A 24,880-nucleotide genomic window follows, 5' to 3' on the forward strand; every position below is an offset into this window, starting at 1 on the left:
TGTATATATTAATGACCTATCATCAGGATCGGTCATCAATATCTGATCAGCGAGGGTGCCGGGCAAGCACTGCTTCGTCGTTGGTGGTGAAGTGTAATGACAGGTATTTGCTCCATTCAGTTGAATAGAGCGAGTACTTGTAATTGCACTGTGCTGCCTCTCTACAGGAGACAACGCGTAGTGTAGTGAAAAGGAAGCAGCGCTCGCATGGAGAGCCACCTCCACTTCAAACAGCTGATCAGCAGGGGTGCTGGGTGTCGGACCAGCAGGGCAAAGTCTGTTTGTGAGCCGGTGACGTACTGGGCTTCATAATACTATGTTAGGCGGAGACTTCCACCAAGCAGGGAGCCTGGTGACGGCACAAATAGGAGTTGTATAGCACTGTTTTAGATGTGGGTATCACTATTACTTGGTACGTCACCAGATCACAACAAACGGACCTTTCCCTATGAGATGCAGTGCGCAGCATAGGAGCAAGGAAATGCTCCGATGCTCCACTTGTACATGCTAAAGGAGTGAAGGGTTGCTTAGGTCCAGGTTCAGCCCTGAACCTAGACAGCCCCTTTAAAGCGGGTTTACACTACCGAATTGTTGGCCACATTATCAGGGGCGAACGCTTATTCCCAATAATTCCACTCATTCATCGGTTGAAACGGTTGTTAATGTAGTCAAGGAAATCTATGGTTTATGGGCCGCAGATTGTGCAGCCTAAGGCTCCATTCACACGTCCGCAATGTGTTTTACGGATCTGCAAAACACGGACAGCGGCATTTTGCGGACCGCACATTGCCAGCACTAATAGAATATGCCTGTTCTTGTCCACAATTGCGGACAAGAATAGGACATGTTCTATTTTTTTGCAGAACGGAAGTGCGGACCCGTGCTGCCCCATAGAAATAAATGGGTCCCCGAATGGGGACGTGTGAATTGAGCCTAAACAGCACTCTGCTGTCCAGGAACAATGCAGCTGTATGAGGACAAGGAATGGCAGTGGTGATCGCTCATTCTTGTATTGTGGAGGTGATCACTGCATGTTATTACAGCTCTTCACCTCCATTGAACTAGCAACCAGTTGTCTGGAGGAAATCCTTCCTTGCCAATAAATGGCGACTGGTTAAGCTAAGTTCACACTTTTTTTTTTTTATCGCTTTTGTAGCCTTGTTTTATAGCATTTTCTAGGGAAAGATGCTACATGAATGTCTATAGTAAATATTACATGTTGGACAAATATATGTATGTGTGTATGTATGTGTGTGTGTGTGTATATATATGTATATATATATATATATATATATATATATATATATATATATATATATATATATATATATATATATATATATATTTGTGTGTTTCTGTGATGTAAAAAAAAGAGACAGATAAATCATTTCAGAACTTTTTCCAGCTTTAATGTGACCTATAAAATGTACAACTCAATTGAAAAACAAACTGAAATCATTTAGGTGGAGGGAAGAAAAAAATATAAAAATAAAATAATATGGTTGCATAAGTGTGCACACCCTTAAACTAATACTTTGTTGAAGCAACTTTTGATTTTATTACAGCACTCAGTCTTTTGGGGTCTATCAGCATGGCACATTTTGAGTTGGCAAGATTTGCCCACTCTTAACATAGAAACATAGAATGTGTCGGCAGATAAGAACCATTTGGCCCATCTAGTCTGCCCAATATACTAAATACTATGGATCTTCTTTGCAAAAACACTCCAAATCTGTCAGATTGCGAGGGCATCTCCTGTGCACAGCCCTCTTCAGATCAGATTTTCTATCGGATTCAGGTCTGGGCTCTGGCTGGGCCATTCCAAAACTTTAATCTTCTTCTGGTGAAGCCATTCGTTTTGTTGATTTGGATGTATGCTTTAGGTCGTTGTCATGCTGAAAGATGAAGTTCCTCTTCATGTTCAGCTTTCTTGCAGTAGCCTGAAGGTTTTGTGCCAATATTGACTGGTTTTTGGAACTGTTCATAATTCCCTCTAGCTTAACTAAGGCCCCAGTTCCAGCTGAAGAAAAACGTCCCCAAAGAATGATGCTGCCACCACCATGCTTCACTGTGGGTATGGTGTTGTGCAGTGTTGTTTTTGCGCCAAACATATCTTTTGCAATTATGGCCAAAAAGTTCAACCTTGGTTTCATCAGACCATAACACCTTTTCCCACATGCTTTTGGGAGACTTCAGATTTGTTTTTGCAAAATCTAGCCTGGCTTGGATATTTTTCTTCGTCAGAAAAGGCTTTCGTCTTGGCACTCTTCCCCATAGCCCAGACATATGAAGAATACGGGAGATTGTTGCCACATGTACACCACAGCCAGTACTTGCCAGATATTCCTGCAGCTCCTTTAATGTTGCTGTAGGCCTCTTGGTAGCCTCCCTGACCAGTTTTCTTCTCGTCTTTTCATCAATTTTGGAGGGACGTCCAGTTCTTGGTAATGTCACTGTTGTCCCATATTTTCTCCACTTGATGACTGTCTTCACTGTGTTCCATGGTATATCTAATGCCTTGGAAGATCTTTTGTACCCTTCTCCTGACTGACACCTTTTAACAATGAGATCCCTCTGATGCTTTGGAAGCTCTCTGTAGGCCATGGCTTTTGCTGTGAGATGCGACTAAGAAAAGTTCAGGAAAGACCAACTAGAGCAGCTGAACTTTATTTGGGGTTAATCAGAGGCACTTTAAATGATAGCAGGTGTATGCTGACTCCTATTTAACATGATTTTGAATGTGATTGCTTAATTCTGAACACAGCAACATCCCCAGTTATAAGAGGGTGTGCACACTTTTTTTTGTTTTCTTCCCTCCACCTAAAAGATTTCAGTTTGTTTTTCAATTGAGTTGTACAGTTTATAGGTCACATTAAAGTTTTTTGTTTTTTTTTAAGAATGCTTTTTTTTCTTTCCATTACTGCTCTACAGAGGAAGTGACATTATAAGGGGCACGTAATTTTATTTATTTCACTCCGTCATATAGCCCTGGTATATGCCGCAGTGCTTTACAGACATCATCACTTGTCTCCAGTGGCGCTCACAATCTAAGTTCCCATAATTATGTCCTTGGAGTTAAAGACGAAACCCACACGAACACAGGGAAAACATACAAACCCCATGCAGATGTTGTACATGGTCAGATTTGAACCCAGGACTCCAGCACTACAAGACCAATGCTGACCCACCGTGCTGCCCTACTTTTCTGTAAAAGAAATGCCAGGCATAAAAAATGGCAAAAAATGCAAAGTGGTATATGGGCAAAAAAAGCTATAAAAATGTAATGCAGATTATGTAAGGTATATTTGAGGTGTTCTTTGCCCCCCAAAAAGTGAGGATTGCATGTGTGAAAGGACCTTTCTCTACCTCCGTTTGGTCCTGGGTTATTCTTTTACTTGTGGTTTCATAAATGTGACAGTCCTATAGCATTGAACAGATTTAGTATCATAGAATTATTTTTGTTGCATAATACCTGTTTACGTCACTCCGCACCAGTGGGTTTGAGTTTTGTGTTGGGTCCTATACAGAGCAGTATAAAAACTAGATATTTAACAACACTACCATGATTGAATTTATATCATGTTCAGTGAATGGCCTAATCATGCTTGAAATAACATCATCGTATATTTGCTCAGTGTAAGAAACACTTTGTAATGGATGAATAATATAATCTCTTCAGGAAATGCTGCCCTCCCTGCAGCCTTGTCATTGCCTAAATATGAGTTGCTCAGAGCAAGAAATGTTGCCAGACAAGGACCTTAAAAACTCTCACCATAGAATCCATATGAACCTTCTTAGGGGAAAGAGTGAGAAGATCCATATGAGGCCTTTTAGGAGGGGGGGGGGGGGGAGTGACCCACCAAGGGCATAGCTGATCTAATCATGGTGGTCATGTACCAGGGGTGGAGCCAACAAGCCACTATGGCTTTGACATGGTATTTAACGCTAGGGATCAGTTAGGGGATTTGATATCGTGGGGATCTGACCACAGGATCTCCCACCAATGATGAGAATAGGGTCCTGTGACATCCATATGTATGGGGCAGCCGTTCATTATTTGTGGGACTGAGATAACTAAGTACAGCACTTTTCTGTCTTTGTCAGTCCCATAATGAAGAATGGAGCGGCAGTGTGCATGCTCGTGTCACGGTCATATTGGTGTTTGACCGTGACGTGGTTGCCATGCAGACTGGTTGCCGGTGGCAACATGTTGGCAGTTTGCATGTGCACTTCCCCTTTTAAGGTTTTCCTCCATGCTATTTGGTGAGCAAGGGGTTAATATTCTTGCTAGTGTGGATTAAGGTGTTTCCTGGGTGTGGCAGCAGGCTTGATATATACCGATGGCTTGCTGACTGGGAGCAGTTGAACTACAGCCTTGCTTGGTGTGTGGGTGGTGCTTTGCTCCTTGCCTGGGTGTTTCTGCCCAGTCCTTTAGGGCCACCTTTATGGAACACAAATTATTCTCACTTATTTACTCTCCATGTACCATTACCCTTACGTGTTGTATGTGTGGTTTGGGTTTATGTTCTGGGTGTGTGATGTTTTGTTGGTTAGTACATGTCTGGGCTGTTGTTGGTGTTGGTCCCTGCATGTATGCTACCTCTGGAAGGGGGCTGGTTTCCCGGAGGGATGAACCATAAGTCTGGATGCAGTGCCGCCTGGGGCTGCCGTGCACCTTGCTGTATAGGGCCCAGGCAGTATCAGGTGTGCTGGATTCCGGTGTGTGGTGTTGTTTGTACGGTGTCCTGTTTGGTGTGTGGGCACCTGTACTTATGCATGGGTTCCAGTCGTCGTGGCTGCGGCAGGTAAGTGTGTTTCTGGTGTTCTTACCTGTCATCCACTTTTCCCTGCAGCTAGGCCTGTTGAGACTCTGGTTCATCCGTGTCTTGGGTGAACCTGGTTGTCTCTTGTCCCTGTCTCCTAATTTCAGGGATTTCAGGGTTCTGAGCTTTCCAGTGTATGGGCCCTCCTACCTTAACCCTAAGTTCACACCTGAGCGTTTTACAGCGCGTTCCTACGCGCTGTAAAACGCTCAACAAGGAGAAACCAATGCTTCCCTATGGGAATGGTTCTCGCCTGGGCTTTTTTTGGGGCGTTTGTTGCGCGTTCCCGTACATAGACTTTTGGGAACACAGGCGACAATGTGTGTTCGCTTCTCTCTGTATGCGCGATTGTAAACGCTGGTACAATCGCGCATACAGAGCGCTCGTTTCAGAACGCTCAGGTCTGAACCCAGGGTAAGGGTCGGCTCATACAGTTAGGAGAGCAGGGCCAGATTTAGGGATGCTATAGGATGTGAGCAGCTCCCTTTTCTAGGCAGCCTGGTCTAGCTGCCACCCCTTATCCCTTTTACATTGTACGGTGGGGGGTTTCTCCCACTCCCCACCGTGAAAGCTCGGCTAACATGCCATTTATAAGGGGTACCCCCATTCTCGTGATTGGTGGGTGTCTGAGCGCTTGGAGCGGCAATAGTCAGACACTTAAGGGTCAGCCTCTTTAAAAGCAACTTGCTTTTGCAAAATGGAAAACCTTAGCTGCTGAAAAACACAATCAGAATATTAGCTGTGTATCCAACCCCCACCCCCCAAAAAATAAAAAAATGTAGAAGTTAAGAATTGATACTGGAAAGCTTTGTCTTTGGTTAACAAAATAACCCTATGCCTTTTTTTTTTTTTTTTTTTTTTTTTTTTTTTTTTAAACCCTTTGGAATGCAATTTTTTTTGAAAATCCTCCAAAAGAATTTAAAATCCTCTTTTCAGGGGGTCAAGAACAGTTCAACTTGACTTCTCCCTATACTATGGGACTTGGGATTAGAAGTATTGTGAACCATATAAAAATAAAATAGCGGCATCAAAAGAACATGTGATGGACGTGTGACTGTGCCTGGCTTCACTGACTGATGCAGTAGTTCTCATGTGGTTGACCCTTCTCGGCTTGTGAACGTTACATGACGTTACGTTTTGAACATCACACCATGTTTAGCATGCTGCTGCTGAGGCTGGTGGTCACAACTGTTCGTTACAAAACCCACGGTTTTAATTGGAGACTGTTTACCAGAGTCCATTAATAGAATAAGGATATTAAATATTTTGACAGAAACATGCATAGATTACACAAAGCAAGCAATTAATTTAATATTCACTGTGAAATTCCACGCTTGTCTGGCGGTATCATAATTTTTATTTAATTTTTTTTCTTCTTTATACCATGCCTGATGAAGAGACCTATGTAGTCTCTTATCTATTCAGTTAGCAATTAAAAGTAGCAATGAATGAAGACTCTCAATTTTTATCTTCTCTTTTTGTCATAGGCACAATTTGCCAGCCGAGTTCTAATAAATTATTTTAGCAGGGAGGATAGCAAATTCCTCCTTGCAGTATTATACAATAACAAAATGGGAGAGTTTCACCCTAACATTAGTAGCTCCGGCAGATCTCTAGATCCAGCACAGCCAGATTTTACTGCGATGCCCGCCAGCCTCGTAGACTATAATGGGATCCGGCCGATATACGGCAAATATGCTGGGATTTGGACAGACAAAAATAACTGCGTGTAAAGTTTTTTTTTTTTTTTTTGTGTGGGGCTGAATCCCGGCATATTGGCCAGGTAGTGGCTGCATCTATGCAATAGCCCATTATCAATGGGGCTGGCGGGTAACATCCAGCCATGCTGCACCCAGTAAGCTCAGGCCGTTCTCTGCTGGGACAGCCTGTCGGAGCTAATAATGTACGATGTGAAAGAACTCTACTTTTATATGTATTATCACTTTGCATATTACTGTGTTATTGGTCCATCGGTTTGGAGAGTCAAAATATGTGTACTTCTGTGGTGCACTACTGTCTCTGATTTGACACAAAAGCAAAAAATTGTAGCATGCTCCATGGAAGGTAATTTTACATAGGTGTTCTCCCATTAAATGAATGCACATGGAGCACCTACAGTTCTATCATACGGAGCTGCATCGGCTCCTTGTGCCTCTAGGCTTGTTCTTAACACCCAAGGACTATTAGGCTAGGTCTACACAACGACATTTGTTGCGACAATAAGTCACGACTACACTGAAACATTTGTCGTGCAACATTTTGTTGCACCAATGTCGCGCACCAATTTTTATAATGCAGTCTATGGTGTCGTACTACAGCATGCGACATGATGCCACGCGACAGTCGCAGAAAAATCCATCTCGAATGGATTTTCTGCGACAGTTGCAGTGCGGCACCATAGACTATCATTATAGAAATTGTCGCGCAACTTTGGTGCAACAAAATGTCGCACGACAAACGTTGTCGTGTAGACCTAGCCTTAGGTCTCTTTCACACAAGCGACTTTTAGACGCGGGTGCAATGCATGAAGTGAATGGGTCAGGATTCAGTGCGAGTGCTATCCATTCATTTCAATTGATCTGTGTACATGAGTGTTATTTTTCACGTATTGTTTCTGCGAATCGCAGCATGTTCGATATTTTGAGTTTTTCTTGGAGCCCTGGCCCCATAAGTGAAAGGAGCTTCAGTGAAAAACGCATTGCAGTCCGGATGCAAATGTTTTTCACTGATGGTTGCTAGGAGATGCTGTTTGTAAATCTACATTTTTTTTTTATTTTTTTTCCCCACCTGCGTGAAAAATGCATTGAAACTGATTGCACTTGCGCAGAAAAAAACAAACCCTGAATGCAATCGCAGTCAAAACTGACTTTGCATGTAAAACCATCAGTTTTTATCCTCAACAGACCCTGAGAGAATCTGTAACGCTTGTGTGTAGCTTAGGGGACAGCGACGGCTGTCGCGGCCAGGATCGCAACGTCGCAGTGATCCCATAGAAATAATTAGGATCGCCACACCAGTCGCAAGCAATCCAGCTATTCATTTCTATGCGATCACAGCAACTCTGCAATTCTGGCTGTCGCACGACCATTATAGCCATACCCTTGGCATGGGGTTTAAAGGCAGCTGAACTCTTTCCGTGTTGTTGCTCATAGTGATGTATGAGACACAACTGTGAGCTTTTATCGGTGACGGCAAGAACTGTTTATGCATGCATCAACCTCTAGTTTGTGCACAAGGATGGGTCGTTTGGACAGTGAAGTATGATGGGTTTTATTTCAGAAACTAATGGGGGTCATTTATCAAACTGGTATCAAGGAGAACTTAAACTTCACAGAAATACCATTTATTCTAAAACATAACTTTTAATAAGTCACTAATAAAAGCCAATGAACCCTTAGGCCTCTTTCACACGGGCGTTGCGGGAAAAGGTGCGGGTGCGTTGCGGGAACATTGCGAAACATTGTAATGCGTTTTGCACGCGCGTGAGAAAAATTGGCATGTTTGGTACCCAAACTTCCTCACAGAAGTTCTGGCTTGGGATCGGTGTCCTGTAGATTGTATTATTTTCCCTTATAACCTGGTTATAAGGGAAAATAATAGCATTCTGAATACAGTACAATAGGGCTGGAGGGGGTTAAAAAAAAAAAAAAAAATTATAATTTTAACTCTCCTTAATCCACTTGCTCGCACAGCCCGGCTTCTCTTCTGTCATCTTATTTGCTGTGTGCAGGAAAAGGACCTGTGGTGATGTCACTACGCTCGTCACATGATCTTTTTACCATGGTGATGGATCATGTGATGGCCCATGTAATGACCGGTCCGTTTCCTGCACACAGCAAAAAAGAAGACAGAAGAGATGCCGGCTGCGCAATCAAGTGGATTAAGGCGAGTTAAATTTATTATTTTTTTTAACCCTCTCCAGCCCTATTGTACTATGCATTCTGTATTCAGAATGCTATTATTTTCCCTTTATAACCATGTTATAAGGGAAAATAATAATGATCGGGTCCCCATCCCGATCGTCTCCTAGCAACCGTGCGGGAAAATCGCACTGCATCCACACTTGCTTGCGATTTTCACGCAGCCCAATTCACTTCTATGGGACCTGCGTTGCGTGAAAAATGCACAAAATAGAGCTTGCTGCGATTTTCACGCAACGCACAAGTGATGCGAGAAAATCACCGCTCATGTGAACAGCCCCATAGAAATGAATGGGTCCTGATTCAGTGCGGGTGCAATGCGTTCAACTCGCGCATTGCACCCATGCGGAAAATTCGACAGTGTGAAAGGGGCCTATAGTACAGAAAAAATATAAATCAAGAAATAAATGAAAAAAACTAAATGTGGAAATAATATTCCACTAGCTTACGTTTGCAGGGGGCAGACAAGTATAACATAGACTTTAGGGGCAATTACCCTGATTCTGGCCCTATTATTGTCACCCTGCCTGCAAACGGAATAGCCGCCCCGATAGGGGTGATCCTGTGTCTCGTGCCCCCTGGATAGCCCTAGCACGGGAAATTATTTCAACAATGTGAAATACTGGCCCTATCATGAAACCTGGACTAGTATAAATGCCAAAAAATAAAAAAGTACATATATAAAGCCCCCGGTGGGGTGACAAGAAACCACCCAATAACGTACAGTGAGAATAGTAAGTGATGCAACAAATATACAAGTCAGGTGTCGGACAGACACTCGTGACCGTTCCTACGCGTTTCGCCTAGTTGGTTACAAGCTCCTCAGGGGACATAACAAATATACCAAGCCAACATGGTGTCCGTCACCAGAATTTTTTTAACCAGAGTAGAGAGAAGTTAAGATATTGCTTGTGCAATAGATCAGTGGTCGTTATTATGAAGAGACACCGCTATACAAATTGCTAGATAGCTTCTTGGGTAAACTGGTTCAAGGCCTAGGTCAAAAGTAATAGCCGAGTCGTCATTATTATAAAGAGCCACTGCTATAACAATTGCTACGTAATGTTTTAGTGAAACCAGGGATAAACGGGTTCATAGCATAGGATAATAGTGGAGTTAGGGAAACTCATAGTGGACCCTGCCCACACCTTTTTTTATATTACAGAGCACAATGGCTGGATAGAAAAGAGAAAGGGAAATCCCTTTATGAACAACATATTCAAACAGACTTGTGGGCTAGTAGCTGTCAATCAAGATGTCAGGTAGATATTATATACACAGACGCTGTAGCATATTCAATAATCAGTCATCAATCTCTCCCTGATATATTAAATGAGCTGGTAAAACCAGCAATACTTGCGTGCCCATGAGATGTACACGGCAGCAGCCCATTAGATGTCCACAGGGAGGGGGCGACAGGTAGTGTTCAGATGCAGACACATCCTAGGCGGGCCCGGAGTCTCCAAGATGTGAGGCGGATGGAGGCAGCACTGTGTGAGTGGCGCTCGCGCTATTTAAACCCCACTTCCGGGTGTGACGTCAATAGGCACCGGACCACGCTCCCGATCACTTGATCGCACCAGCCGGCTGACGTCAATAGTCACGCGTCTACACTCCCAATCACGTGACCCAGCTGACCCGTTCAGTGCGCCGATCAAGCTAACTTCAATGGGGTATAGTACTGCAGAGAATATGTGAGTAAAGATCACATTCGCCAGGTGGTCAAGGTAACCACAGATGATGGCCCATTTGAATATATATATTATGTTAATCGCCTACCATTAGATCTACTAGGTAGTCCTTTTGTGGACAAGGTGGCCAGAGATGGTAGCCTATTTCAATATACATATATCATTATCAATCGCCCTAAATTTGATATACCAGATGTTAGATTATACTGTAGTTCATTACAGCTTACAGAAAGGATACCCATTATTCTATTATCCTATAGATGTGAACTCCATGCACGGCCAGACATTACTGATGACATGTCAGTGTATTCGATAGATTGCCCATGGTCTAATAACGGAATTGTTGGCTATAAAGGGCATGGGGATGAGTGTAGGGAGATTCCTCCCAGCACTAATTATATAAACATGATATCATTGATACATTAATCCCCAAACCCCCCAAAAATATATATGGGAGACCCTTTCATAGAAAGCACGCAAAATCAATATATTTATTTAGTCCAGCAGGTACAACGGTGTTGAGCATGAAGATCCATCTGGACTCCTTCTGTCTGCTCTGTTTGTTTAGATCCCCCACTCCCCCCTATTTTTTTTATTTCAATACTTCAATCATGGAGAATTAGATAACGTTGATTAGCCCAGCATGGCTGGCCCATACATGTCGGGAGATGGGTTTGTCCCGTCTATTACTAATGTCCCCAATGTGTTCAAGAAGCTAATGGGGGTCATTTATCAAACGGTGTACTTCTGTGGTGCACTACTGTCTCTGATTTGACACAAAAGCAAAAAATTGTAGCATGCTCCATGGAAGGTAATTTTACATAGGTGTTCTCCCATTAAATGAATGCACCTGGAGCACCTACAGTTCTATCATACGGAGCTGCACCGGCTCCTTGTGCCTCCAGGCTTGTTCTTAACACCTAAGGACTATTAGGCTAGGTATATGCGACCACGTTTGTCGGTGGAAACCAATCTGATTCCACCTGTGAAAAATGAAAGGTGGAATCTGATTGGTTGCTATGGGCAACTAAGCCAGTTCTACTTCACACCAGTTTGATAAATCTCCACCTTAAAGTCTCATGCTAAGCCACAGACCGTGGTGGCTACGGTGTGTCACTTTAAGATCTCTGTTGAGAAGTTGATATTGCTGTTGGTTTCCTAATATTGACTCTAAGCATGTGCATGACTTGTGATATAAACCCGTTTTGTATAGAGCTGTAATAAGCCAAACAAGAAATCTATAGGCCTGTATTGTCCCTCAAAATGTCTGTAATTTCCGAGTGTTTCTTCCTCATGTTCCATTGCATGCCGCAGTTATGATGGTTTTCTCCCCTCGGAGCACCGTGCTGCAGTACATTGAGCGCCTAAGGCTTTGTGCTTCTGCAATCTGGTCAGAACTCCCTAAAGATATAAACAAAAATAAAATAAATGCTTGATTTTTATTTTATTTTTTTCCCTAGATGACTGCAGTCATCTGCTGTTAGTCAAATCCTGAAGGTGACTCACAATTTTAAGAGCCAGCTCAAGAAGTTTCCATAACAACCAACAAGCCTTTCCAAGACCATTCAAGGCGGTTCTTTCAGTCCAGGTGCAGCGCTAAGTCACGTTGTAATATGGTATCATTAATCTTTTCTGTATTTAGCTCAGCATTTTTGTCTGTTTCCTGGAAAATGCAACACGTGGGGGCAGAGTTATCAATGCTTTTATGTCACAAAACTGGCGCAGAACCGATTCAAATGATGGTGACTACCATTTGTGTTTTTTATTTTTTAATTTTTGTCATAGGTGGTGAGAAAAGGGGTGTAGCTTAGTGGTTGGAGGAATGGCCTCCTGTGGCCCTACAGATTTATGGCCGTAGTTTTGGTCTGCATCTGAGCCACGTGTTTTTTTTTTTTTTTTTTTTTTTTTTATTGTTTTTTTTTTTTGTTTTTTTTTTTTTTTTTTTTTTTTGCCAATCGCACACAAACTCATTCATTTCTATGGCTCCACAAAGAAATGCTAGCAGCACATTGATGTCATCCGTGTGGCTGTTCTGCAAATTATAGAACATTTTGTGGGCAAGAATAGGCAGTTCTAGTGAAGGTGGACAGAAAATTGTGGCATGCACGCAGCCGGTGTCCGTATTTTGCAGACCGCAGAATGGATATAGTTGTGTGCATGAGTCCTATCAAATAGCCAAAAATGCCAGATCTCAATGTTTTGTCAATTACTAAGTCTGGATGTTACTGCTGGCTAGCCAGGTCCCAAATGAGCTTTCCTATCAGTTATCTGTTACTACCATGTAAGAATGGGCAGAAGATTTAGTTTATTTTCTCCCCAAAAATAGTGCCACTCTTGTCCATGAAATATGCCGGATATTGCAGCTTTTCCCCATTTTAAAAGGAATCTGTCAGCAGATTTGTACCTATGGAACTGGCTGGCCTGTTAAATGTGCACTTGGCAGCTGAAGGTATCTGTGTTGGTCCCATGTTAATATGTGCCCGCATTACTGAGAAACATGATGTTTTTAATATATGCAAATGAGCTTCTAGGAGCAACAGGGGCGTTGCTGTTACACTTAGAAGCTCTGCTCTCTCTGCAACGGCTGCGGCATTTCCACTTTGATTTACAGGTCCGGGCTGTGAAAACATCATAATGCCTGCCTGGCCCTGTCAAAGTGCTGAGGGCGTAGCAGTTGCATGGACAGCTGAGCCTGTAGGTGTAACGGCAACGCCCCTGTTGCTCCTAGAGGCTCATTTGCATATAATAACTCTTTATTTTTCTCAGCAATGCAGGCACATATGAACATGGGACCAGCACAGATGCCTTCAGGGCCCAAGTGCACACGTAGCAGGTCAACAAGTTTCATAGGTACAAATCTGCTGACAGATGCCCTTTAATTTAGAAAAAGAAAAAATCTGTATGGGAAGAAAATGAAAGGCGACAATTATCAAAGCTGTAATTTTCTGCCTAATGTGCAACTTATGTTGATCAAGAATGTTCTTTTTTTGCCCCAGTTTGCAGTGGAAGGATTATGAAATGTACCTGCTGGATGCCGGGCAGCTGTAGTGTTTTACTGGGCGTTTTAGCTTTCTATGTTGGTACCTTCCATCTTCACATGGAACGTTCAGCCTCCTCCTTACTTCTGTACCCTTCAGTTGTAATCTCGAATTTAAGCATACTCCATCTGCACAGAGTGGTTAAAATAAATCTGGTTTACTTTGAAACGTAGTTGGACAATTACATGCTTCTGAAAGGGAAAAGATGTGGGCCTCATTCACTGTGGTTGGTAAATGCCTACTTTGGTTTGGCAGCGCTCCAGTTATGTAAATCCAAACCTTTAAATGTTTTAAGTACGTGCTATGAATCCATGTCCTGAATTACTTTGTTGGCTAGCCTAAACTCCAACTCAACCACTGCTATAATGCCGCCTGAATAACAAAGCATGTTCACTTATCTTTCGAAAATTATTTCTCGGTTCATGTTCAGTTTGTATTCTACTTTATAACTATTTGTGGAATGTATTCACTAGACATACACATTAAAGCCGTGCTTTGTGTGGTCCTTAAAGGGAGTCCATTACCCATTTTATTCCAATATAACCAACAGAACGTTGGATAAGCATTGTTAAAGGGGTTGTCCGGGCTTTTAATATTGATGACCTATCCTCAGGATAGGTCACCAGTATCATACCAATATTATAAAGTAATTCGCGGCACTCAGGATTAATGTGAATAAAGTAAACAGTTTTTTTTTATTTGAAATGCCACTGTTTTTTGTCAGTTATTTAGGCCAACGTTTCGGTCCTCCTGGACGTTGTTCACAGCCTGTTAATTATAATGACTATACTATACTCGGTAGAGTGCCAGCCATCAATTATATATAGTTCACCAGTATCATACCGCCACTCATACTGACACTCTGCATACCTGCTGTAAAGGGGGGGAATATTAATTACCAATATTTATGCAAATGTCAATAATATTCATAAATAGGAGGAGTTGTCTAATGATGACTCCGCCTATTTATACCTTAAGTAAAGAATAATACTTTCACTTTGCCTTACGCTAATCACTAAACTAGCTGCAAGCGCCTAACTGAGCTAGCTACCGCTTATAACCACACGTTACACAGTAGGTATAATACAAGATATTTATTATCAATCTACAATACAGTACCATATATACAGCACTAAATACACTATTCAATCCCAAATTCTACCCACAAACTATCTATACAATACACCTACATTTATTAGCAGCCCACCCAACCTGGACTACAAACTATCCCTATGAACGAAGGGTTAGCGGTGGCGCTGCAAGGGTAAATACAGGCCACAGACACAGGGTTGCAGGGGTACAGCAGGGGTTAACACAGAATAGGGAGCAGGGATGCTCCTACAGGGTTAGGGAAGGGGATTGGTGGTCCAGGGGTTACTGAAGGGTAGGGGTACAGAGCAAGGGTACAGGTGGCAGGGATAGGGGTTTATAGCAGGGGTTCAGATGGCAGGGATAGGGGTATATAGTGTAGGGGTTAATGGTGGGGTATTGTAGGCAGGGATAGGGGTGTATAGGAGCAGGGAGTAATGATGGGATGGCAGGGCAGGGATTAATGGAAAGCGTTGGTGGGATAGTGGATACTGAGCCCTCCAGGGGTTAACAGCTCGGCATCCAGGGGTTGATTCCCGCTTATGCTCGTTTTTCAGGGGATGATTCTCGCGGCATACTGCTGGCTCACCCTCCTCGAGGAGGGGGGGGCTCGGCTCTTCACTTCCCTCCACAGTGCAGGGGCCGCCGGATATTTATGTCCGGCGTCCCGCACTGCCGCACCGCCCACACTGTGGCGCGTGCCACCATCAGAGACACGTGGGCCGGCGCAGTGAGATGATGTCACTGCGCCAGCCCGCGCATCCCTGCACGAGCGCGTCGGGGCCGCACCACTTCCTGACAGGCGGGAGAAACTTTTGATCTCCCGCCTGTAACACTTTGCATACCGGGCAGTGCGATAGTAATCGCGCTGCCGGAATGCACATAATAGAAGGAGGAGAGGTTTCTCCCTTCCTTCTATCATGCATGATTATCTCCAGCAGCGCTATTGAATCAGAGTTCTTTGAAGCATGCAGGATGACTGGACTCTTGTCCGGTCATTCTGATGCAATTAACCAGATTGCATCAGTGTGAATGCTTGGCACATTCACACTGATACCTCTGGTTTCAGGTAAATCAGGGGATATCACATGGGGTCTATGGACTGTAAGGGGACTCTAATTTATAAGGGGGCACATGTATAAGGGGGTGGATGTATAAGGGGGCACATGTATTCCCCACAGGGGTCACAATGAGCCCCTGTGGAATCTTAAGGACAGATGTGCGCAGATGTTGGGCACATCTGCGCACATCCTCCTATAATGTGCCTATCTATGTATGCGTATATATTATACATGCATGCACGTGTTTGCATGCATATATATGCATATGTCTCAACCCTTCCTCAACACCTGCTGATTGGCGCGTGCACTGCGCATGTGCCATCTCCATTCTCTCTTCCTGCTCACTGCTGCTGTCTATGGCAAAGTAGCGGCGAGAAGGGAGATGGCACATGCACACTATGCCTCATCATCCTATAGCTGATCGGCGGGGGTTTTTGGGTGTTGGACCCCCGCTGATCTGATATTGATGACCTATTCTGAGTATAGGCCATCCATATTAAAAGCTTGGACAACCCCTTTAACCTACCTGCATGTAATTTGTGTGTTAATGCAGTCTTCAGAAAAAGCTGTTTTATTCCTTTGGAAAACTGCTCTCAAGTGTCAAGGTAGGTCATTCCTGTTCAAAGTGCCCAAAACGCCCCCCCCCCCCCCCCCCTTCACAAGCAGATCCCTGAGGTAATCCTCCAGAGTAGGGAATGTAATGCGCAGGCGCCAAAAGTGCAGCACATGGCGCTTACTCTTGATATGGAGTCGCATTGCCTGATGGAGGAGGAAGGCTTTGGAGGCCACCTGTGCAAAGGAATAAAGCCTCATTCACACGTCGGTGATTGTGAGCCAGGACCAGGATTGGAGCCTCCACAGACATGAGGTATAAGGGAAAGATCTGCTACTTTTCTGTGTTCAGAGCCGCACCTGGTTTTGGCTCAAAATGACTGATGGAAATCACTGACCGAACACTGACGTGTGAATGAGGCATTAAACTGCTTTTTCTGACGATTGCGGTAACTCACAAATTACATACAGGTATGTTAATGCCTATCCAATGTCCTGATGGTCATTACTGTTATATTAGTAAAAAAAATAGGTGACAGACTCCCTTTAATTTCTATTTCAAAATCTGGTAGGCAGGTGACACTGCGTCCTGCATAGTTCATCATGGCGCTTATTCAGAAGGTTGGGTGGTTTCATTGAGTGTCCAGACTGGTTCAACCGGTCCATTGTTAACATGGTTATTTTCTGTAAAGCAGTGTACAATTAACCCCACAGAGCTTATTTTTGTACATTTTATATCCTGAATCCTGGAGAACCTGGGTAACAACCCCTGTGCTAACTATAATGGTGACCATATGCGTTGTCACCCAGCTCTGGGATGCCCCAAATGCCACGCAGTCAGTGGCTCTCTAAAGCATTGTACCACTATTGTATCATACTGTATTTACAACACTGGTTAGGTAACTCCTACATTTTTTTTTTTAATCAATATCTTTAAATAGAATTAGTAATTTGCGTATTTGGTGTGGCTTTAATTTTCTATAACCCTCAATGACTTTTATGGACTTGTAGGACATACTCCAAAATAAAGATTTTAGGCTACATTGACAGAACAGTGGTAAAAAATTGACCATGAAAAACGGACAGTGGGGGAGATTTATCAAAACTGGTGTAATCGTAGGAACCAATCTGATTCCACCTTTTCCTTTTGATAATGAAAGGTGGAATCTGATTGGTTGCTGTGGGCCATTTTTCTTTTACACCAGTTTTGATAAATCTCCCCTACTGTCTGTATTTCATGGCCATTTTTCAGCCATTAAAAATGGATAATTTTCATTTGGCTTTTTTAGTTAAGGCTACTTTCACACTTGCGGCAGAGTGATCCGGCAAGCAGTTCCGTCCTGATCAGTCTTAATAAGGCCTAATCAGTCAGAAAAATGCCCAACTCCTGCAGTATGAAAGATGGTCCTCGGAGTGGCCCCCAGCAGTAATAATGTGCCAACCCCAGCCCCCCCCCCCCCCCATATTCTTAATACAGAGTGCAAAGTAAATTAGGGATGGAAGGGTTAAAAAAATAAATAAATAATAAACTCACCTCATCCACTTGTTCGCGCAGCCCGACTTCTCTTCTTTTTTCTTCTTTGATGACCTTGGAGGAAAAGGACCTTTGGTGAAGTCACTGCGCTCATCACATGGTCCATCACCATGGTGACGGACCATGTGATGAGAGCGGAGCCATCACATGACCCATCGCCATGGTGATGGATCATGTGATGAGCGCAGTGACGTCACCAAATGTCCTTTTCCCCCCAGGTCATCAAAGAAGAGAAGAGAAGTTTTTTTTTAACCCCTCAATCCCTAATTCACTTTGCATTCTGTATTAAGAATGCTATTTTCCCTTTATAACCAAGTTATAAGGGAAAATAATAAAATCTAAACAACACCGATCCCAAACCGTTCGGGTCTGGGTACCAAACATGCCGATTTTTCTCACACGCGTGCAAAACGCATTAAAACACTTTGCACTTGTGCGGAAAAATCGCGCATTTGTTCCAATACATTGCAGGCTGCTTGGTCCAGTTTTTATATATCAAGCTCAATAATCTTTTAAGTTCACATCTTAATTCATGCTCATTCTGGGCTTTGAAGTCAAGTTAAGTGGTCCTATCTGTGATTGACAGCCTTCCCTCTATGACTATGTATAGAGAGAGAGAGCTGTCAATCACTGATAGGGCCGCCTCCTTGACTTCAAAGCCCAGAATAAGCAGGAATGTAAATGGATAAAAATAACTAGTTTTGAAGGAAAAGATTCAGTAAAACTTTAGATCAATCTGCTCAGCTCTTCCTGCTCTATAATATGCTGCCTGCAGCTCAGACACCATTTTCAGTGTGACAGGTTCCCTTTATTGTATCAATTTTTTTTGTTATTCATTAAAAAGAAATTGAATAGCATATACCGGTAACTATTTTGTTCACACTAGCGTTATTCCTTTCCGGCATTGAGTTCCGTCCTAGGGGCTCTATACCGGAAAAGAACTGATCAGGTGTATCCCCATGCATTCTGAATGGAGAGCAATCCGTTCAGGATGCATCAGGAAGTCTTCAGTTCAGTCTTTTTTGACTTTTCAGGACTGAGATAATACTGCAGCATGCTGTGGTTTTATCTCTGTCCAAAATTCCGGAACGCTTGCCGGAATGCAAAACGCATGCTCAGACCGCAAAAAATGTGAAAAAAATTAATATGTCGGATCCGTTTTTCCGGAGAGACGGATCCAGCATTTCAATGCATTTGTCAGACGGATCCGTATTACAAATTCCATCAGATTGTATGCATTTTGACGGATCCGGCAGGCAGTTCCAGCAACAGTTCCATGCTGTAAATGTTCAGGCAGCAAGGCTGTTTGGTGGTATATTTCCATTACTGCAGCATTTCCACAAAGAATAGAGGAGCACACCTTTACTTCACCAGGTGACCCAAATGGTGTTCGTACATTATCTGACCTGCATTCTCTTGCATACAAAGCATTCATTCTTAATTTCTTGTGCAAGCTGATGCGTGTAAACGCTTTGTTTTGTGGCGTCCTCTAGCCCTGGCATCTAAATACCTCCAGGAATGCAAACCCGAACAGAGGAATTGGTCTCCTCTCCAGTTCTCCCTACAGTATATGCCTGTGCATGTTCGGGATTTTGCCTTTTTGTCTTTCTGAATTTTGAAATTGACTCGTTGGTAAATGGTTGCAAGAAACTTTTAGCACAAATCTGGTTTGGCGTATTTTATTTTTGCTGTTGGAAAAAACTTGTGGCGATATTTGGTTCTCACATTTTTGACACGTTTTTGCTAGGTGCTTTTTTTTTTTTTTTTTTTTTTTTTTTCCCCCTATAGAGATATATAGTATTTAAAAAAACAAAAACCAACACCATGGACCCTGAAAAAATGAACCAAAGTGAAAAACATTTCACTAGAAAATGTGTCCCTTCATAATTACAAATAGACAACATGTGGAGGTTTAATTAAAATTGTGTCAAAATTCAGAAATTGCTTAAAACGGGCAGAAAAACTGTATATAACTGGGTGGTTATTGCTTGAATTTTTGTATGGTCTTTTGAATTTCAGAAAATTCTAGGACTGTTTTTGCCGTTTTACTTCCCTTCACCCCGCCCTCTGGAGGTTTGTAAGTCATGAAGCATTGTGGGGCCCTTGCTTTGTATGAGGCAGGATGCGAGGGATAGGAATACGGAATTCCCCTGTATCGCCCACATTCAGGAAGCGTACACTTGGAGTAGATATTCCGGTTGGCCCTCCGTGAAACAATTTGACAGTTACTTTGCTGGAAATTATTCATCTTTGTGTACAAAACAGAATGGCCTTCCTGATTAGGGAGGGAAAAATTAAAACCTGAATTGTGTGTAGCTTCTCGGTATGTCCTAGATTTACACACAATAAACCATCGTCGTCTTCTACCATGTCTGGGAGTTTTCTTGAACGTGGCCATTCTTGCCATCGGTCTATACAATACCTAGTTTGCCTTTGATTAGTAACTCTATACAGCAGGATAAATTAGACACTTGCAACATGAATCGGCTCAATAGAAGGAACTAAGTTGCAATACCACACGTGACCTGTGGAGAGGTGTGGCAATGTTTTTGTAGCGCAGCCATGTTTTTCTAGCTCTGTCCTGTTCTCGGCTGTTTCAGGTAGGTGCTGCACAGTAGATAGTCATTGTCTCTTGCACTGAGACTCAGTAGTTGTTCTGTGGTGCACGACATTGATACACAAAAATGAAACCCACCAATTGCAGTGGGGACCAACAGTTTTCCTATGTGTATGAGTGTGCGCTGACTTTCCCCCTACTGCAGATTATTTTTTTTGTGGGGAGAAGAACCAAACATGTTGGATTTCAGCATGTCTGGTCGTTTGCTCTCATGGGAGAAGTGTCTGGCTGCAGCGTATTACCCTCCCTTCCTTGAGAGACCATACATGCTCGGCAGAATCGAGCTATGGGAAGAATAGCTGTCGGCTGAATGATCGGCCAACTGACATCTATTTAAGGCTACATGCACCTAACCGTATGTGTTTTGTGGTCAGCAAATTGTGGATCCACAAAAAACAAAACGGATGCCATTGTTTTTTTTGTGGATCCTTTGTAACAATGCTTAAAACGGACAAGAATAGGACATGTTCAATATTTTTTTGGCGGGGCTACGGAATGGACATACTGATGCGGACCCATTGAAACGAATGGGTCCGCATCCTATCCGCAAAAAATAAAACTGAACGGAAACTAACAACGTTCGTGTGCATGTAGCCTAATGCAGATGTCCAACAATTTTTTTAATTATATGGGGAGCAAATTGCGTTTAAAAACAGAGGCCAGAGGTTGGCGGAAATGAAATGGAAAGGAGAGACATTTAGACGGGAATTTTCTTTTTTGTCAAACATGGCCTGCTTCCCTGATAATTTTAAGAAGTGTCAGACAACCCTTTTAGGGTGTAGGTGAAGGTGGGCACCTTTTTAAAGGGGGTTTTCCAGCTTTTTGGAAACAAAAAATCATACTCTCCTGCTCCCCATCACTCTTTTCTGGTCCCTGTCTTGTAAACATCCAGATGGACAGGGTCACATGTGCTGCTACAGCCAATGGCTGGCCTCAGTGGTGAAGTGTCCCCAATCAGCATGTGACTTTGTCAATCGGAAAGTTTATAGGACGGGAACTGGAAGACCACCGAACGGAGCGGTCAAGAACAGTTGAGTTTGTTTTTTTTTTTGTTTTTTTTCTACAGGTACTGCTATTGACCGAAAAGCTGGATAACCTCATTAAGTAAAATGCATGCTGAAACTATGCTAAATATTGATATCTTCTGTGAACACTGCTTACCATGACGATAATAAAAAATAAAAAAAAGTTGACAAAATGCAATCAATAGTTTGATGGTTAGAATTGTGGACCGTAAATCCATGAGCATCCACGAAGAGCAAGACTTTCCCCTCGTTGATACGGGGTGTTACAGCGAGCGATGACGCCAATGTAACAGTCATGCAGATGGTAGACTTGGGTCTTTCACGCTCTAGTGGAGCCTGTCAGAAGGTTACTATGGAAACTTGTCATGGTTTGCCCTGTGATGGTATCCTTGATAAAGATTATACAAAGCATTGTGTAGTACATTCAGTCTTTACTGCATTCCTGTTGAATGCTATAATCAACATATTGTATTTTTATCAAAGAAAAGAGCCATAAGGCCTCATTCACGCGTCAGTGTTTTCCTTCAGTGATTGTGAGCCCAAACCAGGGACCGGTCAAAAAAGGCAGAACAGGAGCAATCTTTCCTTTTTTATATTTTATCTCTGTGTAGGTTCCACTTCTGGTTTCACTGACGTGTGAAAGAGGCCTAAGTCACTATTTGTAGTGAATGTCTCACTATTGACCAAGGGAGAAGTGTAGGGAAAAAGTCCAAGATCTATTGTGTAAAGGGGTTATTCAGAAAAAGATATATATGACTTATCCTCAGGATAGGTCACCAGTATAAGATCTGTGGGGGTGTGACACCCAGGACACTTGCGGATTAGCTGTTAAGAATCCTTGAGCCTCTTCCTAGTCCAGTGACTTCACTGTACCTCGGTCACATGGCCTTGTTGCAGCTCAGCCCCGTTCAAGTGAATGAGGCTGAGCCGCACTGCCACTATGCGATGTATGGCGCAGTCCCTGGAAAGGAGCCTGCATCGCTCACTACAGCTTCGGCGAGCACAGTGGCTCCCTGAAACAGCTGATGAACTATCCTGAGGATAAGTTCTCATTATCTTTTCCAGGATAACCCCTTTAAGTGTAGCTCCACCTAGGCAAAAAAGTCATTTTGCATTGGTCTATGTAATTTTTTTTATTTTGTGTTCTCTCCCGTATCCTTTACAGAATGGCCATTTCTCCTACACCACAGTGATATGGAGTAAAAGTCCTTTTAATCTTTGGCAATCTCAAGTGACACAGTGAATCCATATTTTTTTATATATTTTTTTTCCTATTAATACTTTCTAATGTTTGGACTAAACACTTAAAAAATCTGCCAGATTTAGCACAATTTGGCACACATTTAGGCTCATTTGGATCACATTGACCTATTATAGTCAAGGGGCCAATTCACATGTGTGCTTACAATCCGTTTATTCAATTAAATCTCTGCTTTTTCTGAAAGCTATGGATGTCGGATTATGTGCGGATTCCATTATGGAAAGTTTATACAGGGAAGGCTGTCGGTTGGTGATTGGCAACTGCTCAGCTCCTCCTGCTCTATAACAGGCTGACAGCAGATTGCACTTCATTGTGATAGGTTCCCTTTAAGAATATCTACAGTGCCTTGAAAAAGTAGTCATACCCCTTGAAAACTTTTCCACATTTGTTTTCATGTTTGGCTACTTTCACATTAGCGTTTTCAGTTCCACTTCAGTCTCGTGCCCCTTCATTGTCATTGTCAATGCGGACAAAACTGAACTGAATGAAGCGGAATGCACTAAAATGCAATGCATTCCGTTTAGTTGCGCTCCCATCATGGACAGAATAACGCTGCAAGCAGCGGTTTTTATTTTTGTCCGCAATGTGGTGCGGAGCAAGACGGATCCATCCTGACACATTATGGAAGTCAATGGGTGCAGATCCGTTTTCTCTGACACAATAGAAAAAGGATCCATCCCCATTGACTTTCAATGGTGTTCATGACAGATCCGTCATGGGTATAGAAGACCTAATACAACCGGATCCGTTCATGACGGATGCATGCGGTTGTATTATTGTAACAAAAGCGCTTTTGCAGATCCATGACGGATCCGCAAAAAAATGCTAGTGTGAAAGTAGCCTTATAGCCACAAATTTAAATGCATTTTATTGGGATTTTATGTGCTAGACCAGCACGAAGTAGCAAGTATGTGTGAAGTGAAAAGAAAATGATACATGATTTTCAAAATTATACATAAAAATCAGAAGTATGACGTGCATATGTATCCATACCTCTGTACTCTGATACTCCTAAGTAAAATCCAGTGTGACCAATTGCCTTCTGAAGTCACCTAATAGCTACAGTTGTTCTGTGATGGCCTCAGAGGTTTGTTAGTGAACATTAGTGACCAAACGGCATCATGAAAACCAAGGAACACACCACACAGGTCAGGGATAAAGTTGTGAAGTGTAAAGCAGGGTTAGATTAAAAAAAAAAAAAAAAAAAAGCTCTGAACATCTCACTGTTCAATCCAACATCCAAAAATGGAAGGAGTATGGCACAACTGCAAACCTACCAAGACATGGCCATCCACCTAAGCTGACAGTCCAGGCAAGGAGAGCACAAAATCCCAATAAAATATATTTAAGTTTGTGGGTGTAACGTGAGAAAATTTGGAAAAGTTCAAGGGGTATAAATACTTTTTCAAGGCACTGTACGTGTTTGTGCTATCAGAGACCAGCCCTTTTAGATAGGAGTAACTTGAATCAGCTGAGAGGTTTGGGACCTGACAAACATCAGAGGCTAGAAATGTAATTTTAAATTTACATCCATTCATACAATTGGCTGTCCATGTAATATATGGACATTGGACCCATTAATTCTTAAAGAGCAGCAGTCTATTCTAGCTCATAGAGAAATGAGAAACGTAGGACATATGGACAGGGGTTCGGAGAGACACGGGCATCAGGGACCAGGTATGTATGTTCTGTATGAGGGACCCGGGCATTTCGGGGGTTGTTCACAGGATCAGGTAACTCCTTTTAATGTGTCTGGTTTGTATTTTGATTTGGGAGAAATCTCTACTTTTTGAACACCATTATTCAGTGTTTTGCAGTTGAAATCTAGGGCGTGTTGAGCACATACTTGGAATCCTGTCTGTTTCCTGTAAAGCTTTATTTTCGACTGGAATGAGGAAGACGACCTCACCTACCTTAATCAAAACCACAGTTAAGCAGAGAATAGTGGCTGCTCAGCTGACAAGTCAAAAATCAGTTTAAAAAAAGTCATAATAAGGCCCCATGCACACGGCCGTTGTTCACGGCCGTGTGCGGGCCGTGGAACCGCGGCCTGGATCCCTTCCTGTGAGCTGGAGCGCACGGCGTCACTGGTTGCTATGACGCCGTGCGCCCCCTGCTGCCGGCACAGTACAGTAATACACTGGTATAGATCATACCAGTGTAGTACTGTATTGCGGCGGCAGCAGGGAGCGCACGGCGTCATAGCAACCAGTGACGCCGTGCGCTCCAGCTCACAGGAAGGGATCCAGGCCGCGGTTCCACGGCCGTG

The 24,880-nt window shown here is 42.9% G+C and overlaps 1 protein-coding gene across 2 annotated transcripts in view; it reads left to right on the forward strand.

The window, feature by feature from the left end:
• The window catches only part of LOC122930262 (rho-related GTP-binding protein RhoC), a 66,387-nt gene that overhangs the window by 10,685 nt on the left and 30,822 nt on the right, over nt 1–24,880 (forward strand). Inside the window, exon 2 of one of the 2 annotated variants that reach the window (XM_044283497.1) lies at nt 11,895–12,022. The exons of the other annotated variant lie outside the window; for it this stretch is intronic. The gene's annotated coding sequence lies outside the window, so the exon portion shown is untranslated. The remainder of the gene's footprint in view (nt 1–11,894; nt 12,023–24,880) is intronic. 2 annotated transcript variants of the gene reach the window in all.

Source organism: Bufo gargarizans, chromosome 3, assembly GCF_014858855.1.
Source record: "Bufo gargarizans isolate SCDJY-AF-19 chromosome 3, ASM1485885v1, whole genome shotgun sequence".
Lineage (NCBI taxonomy): Eukaryota > Metazoa > Chordata > Amphibia > Anura > Bufonidae > Bufo > Bufo gargarizans.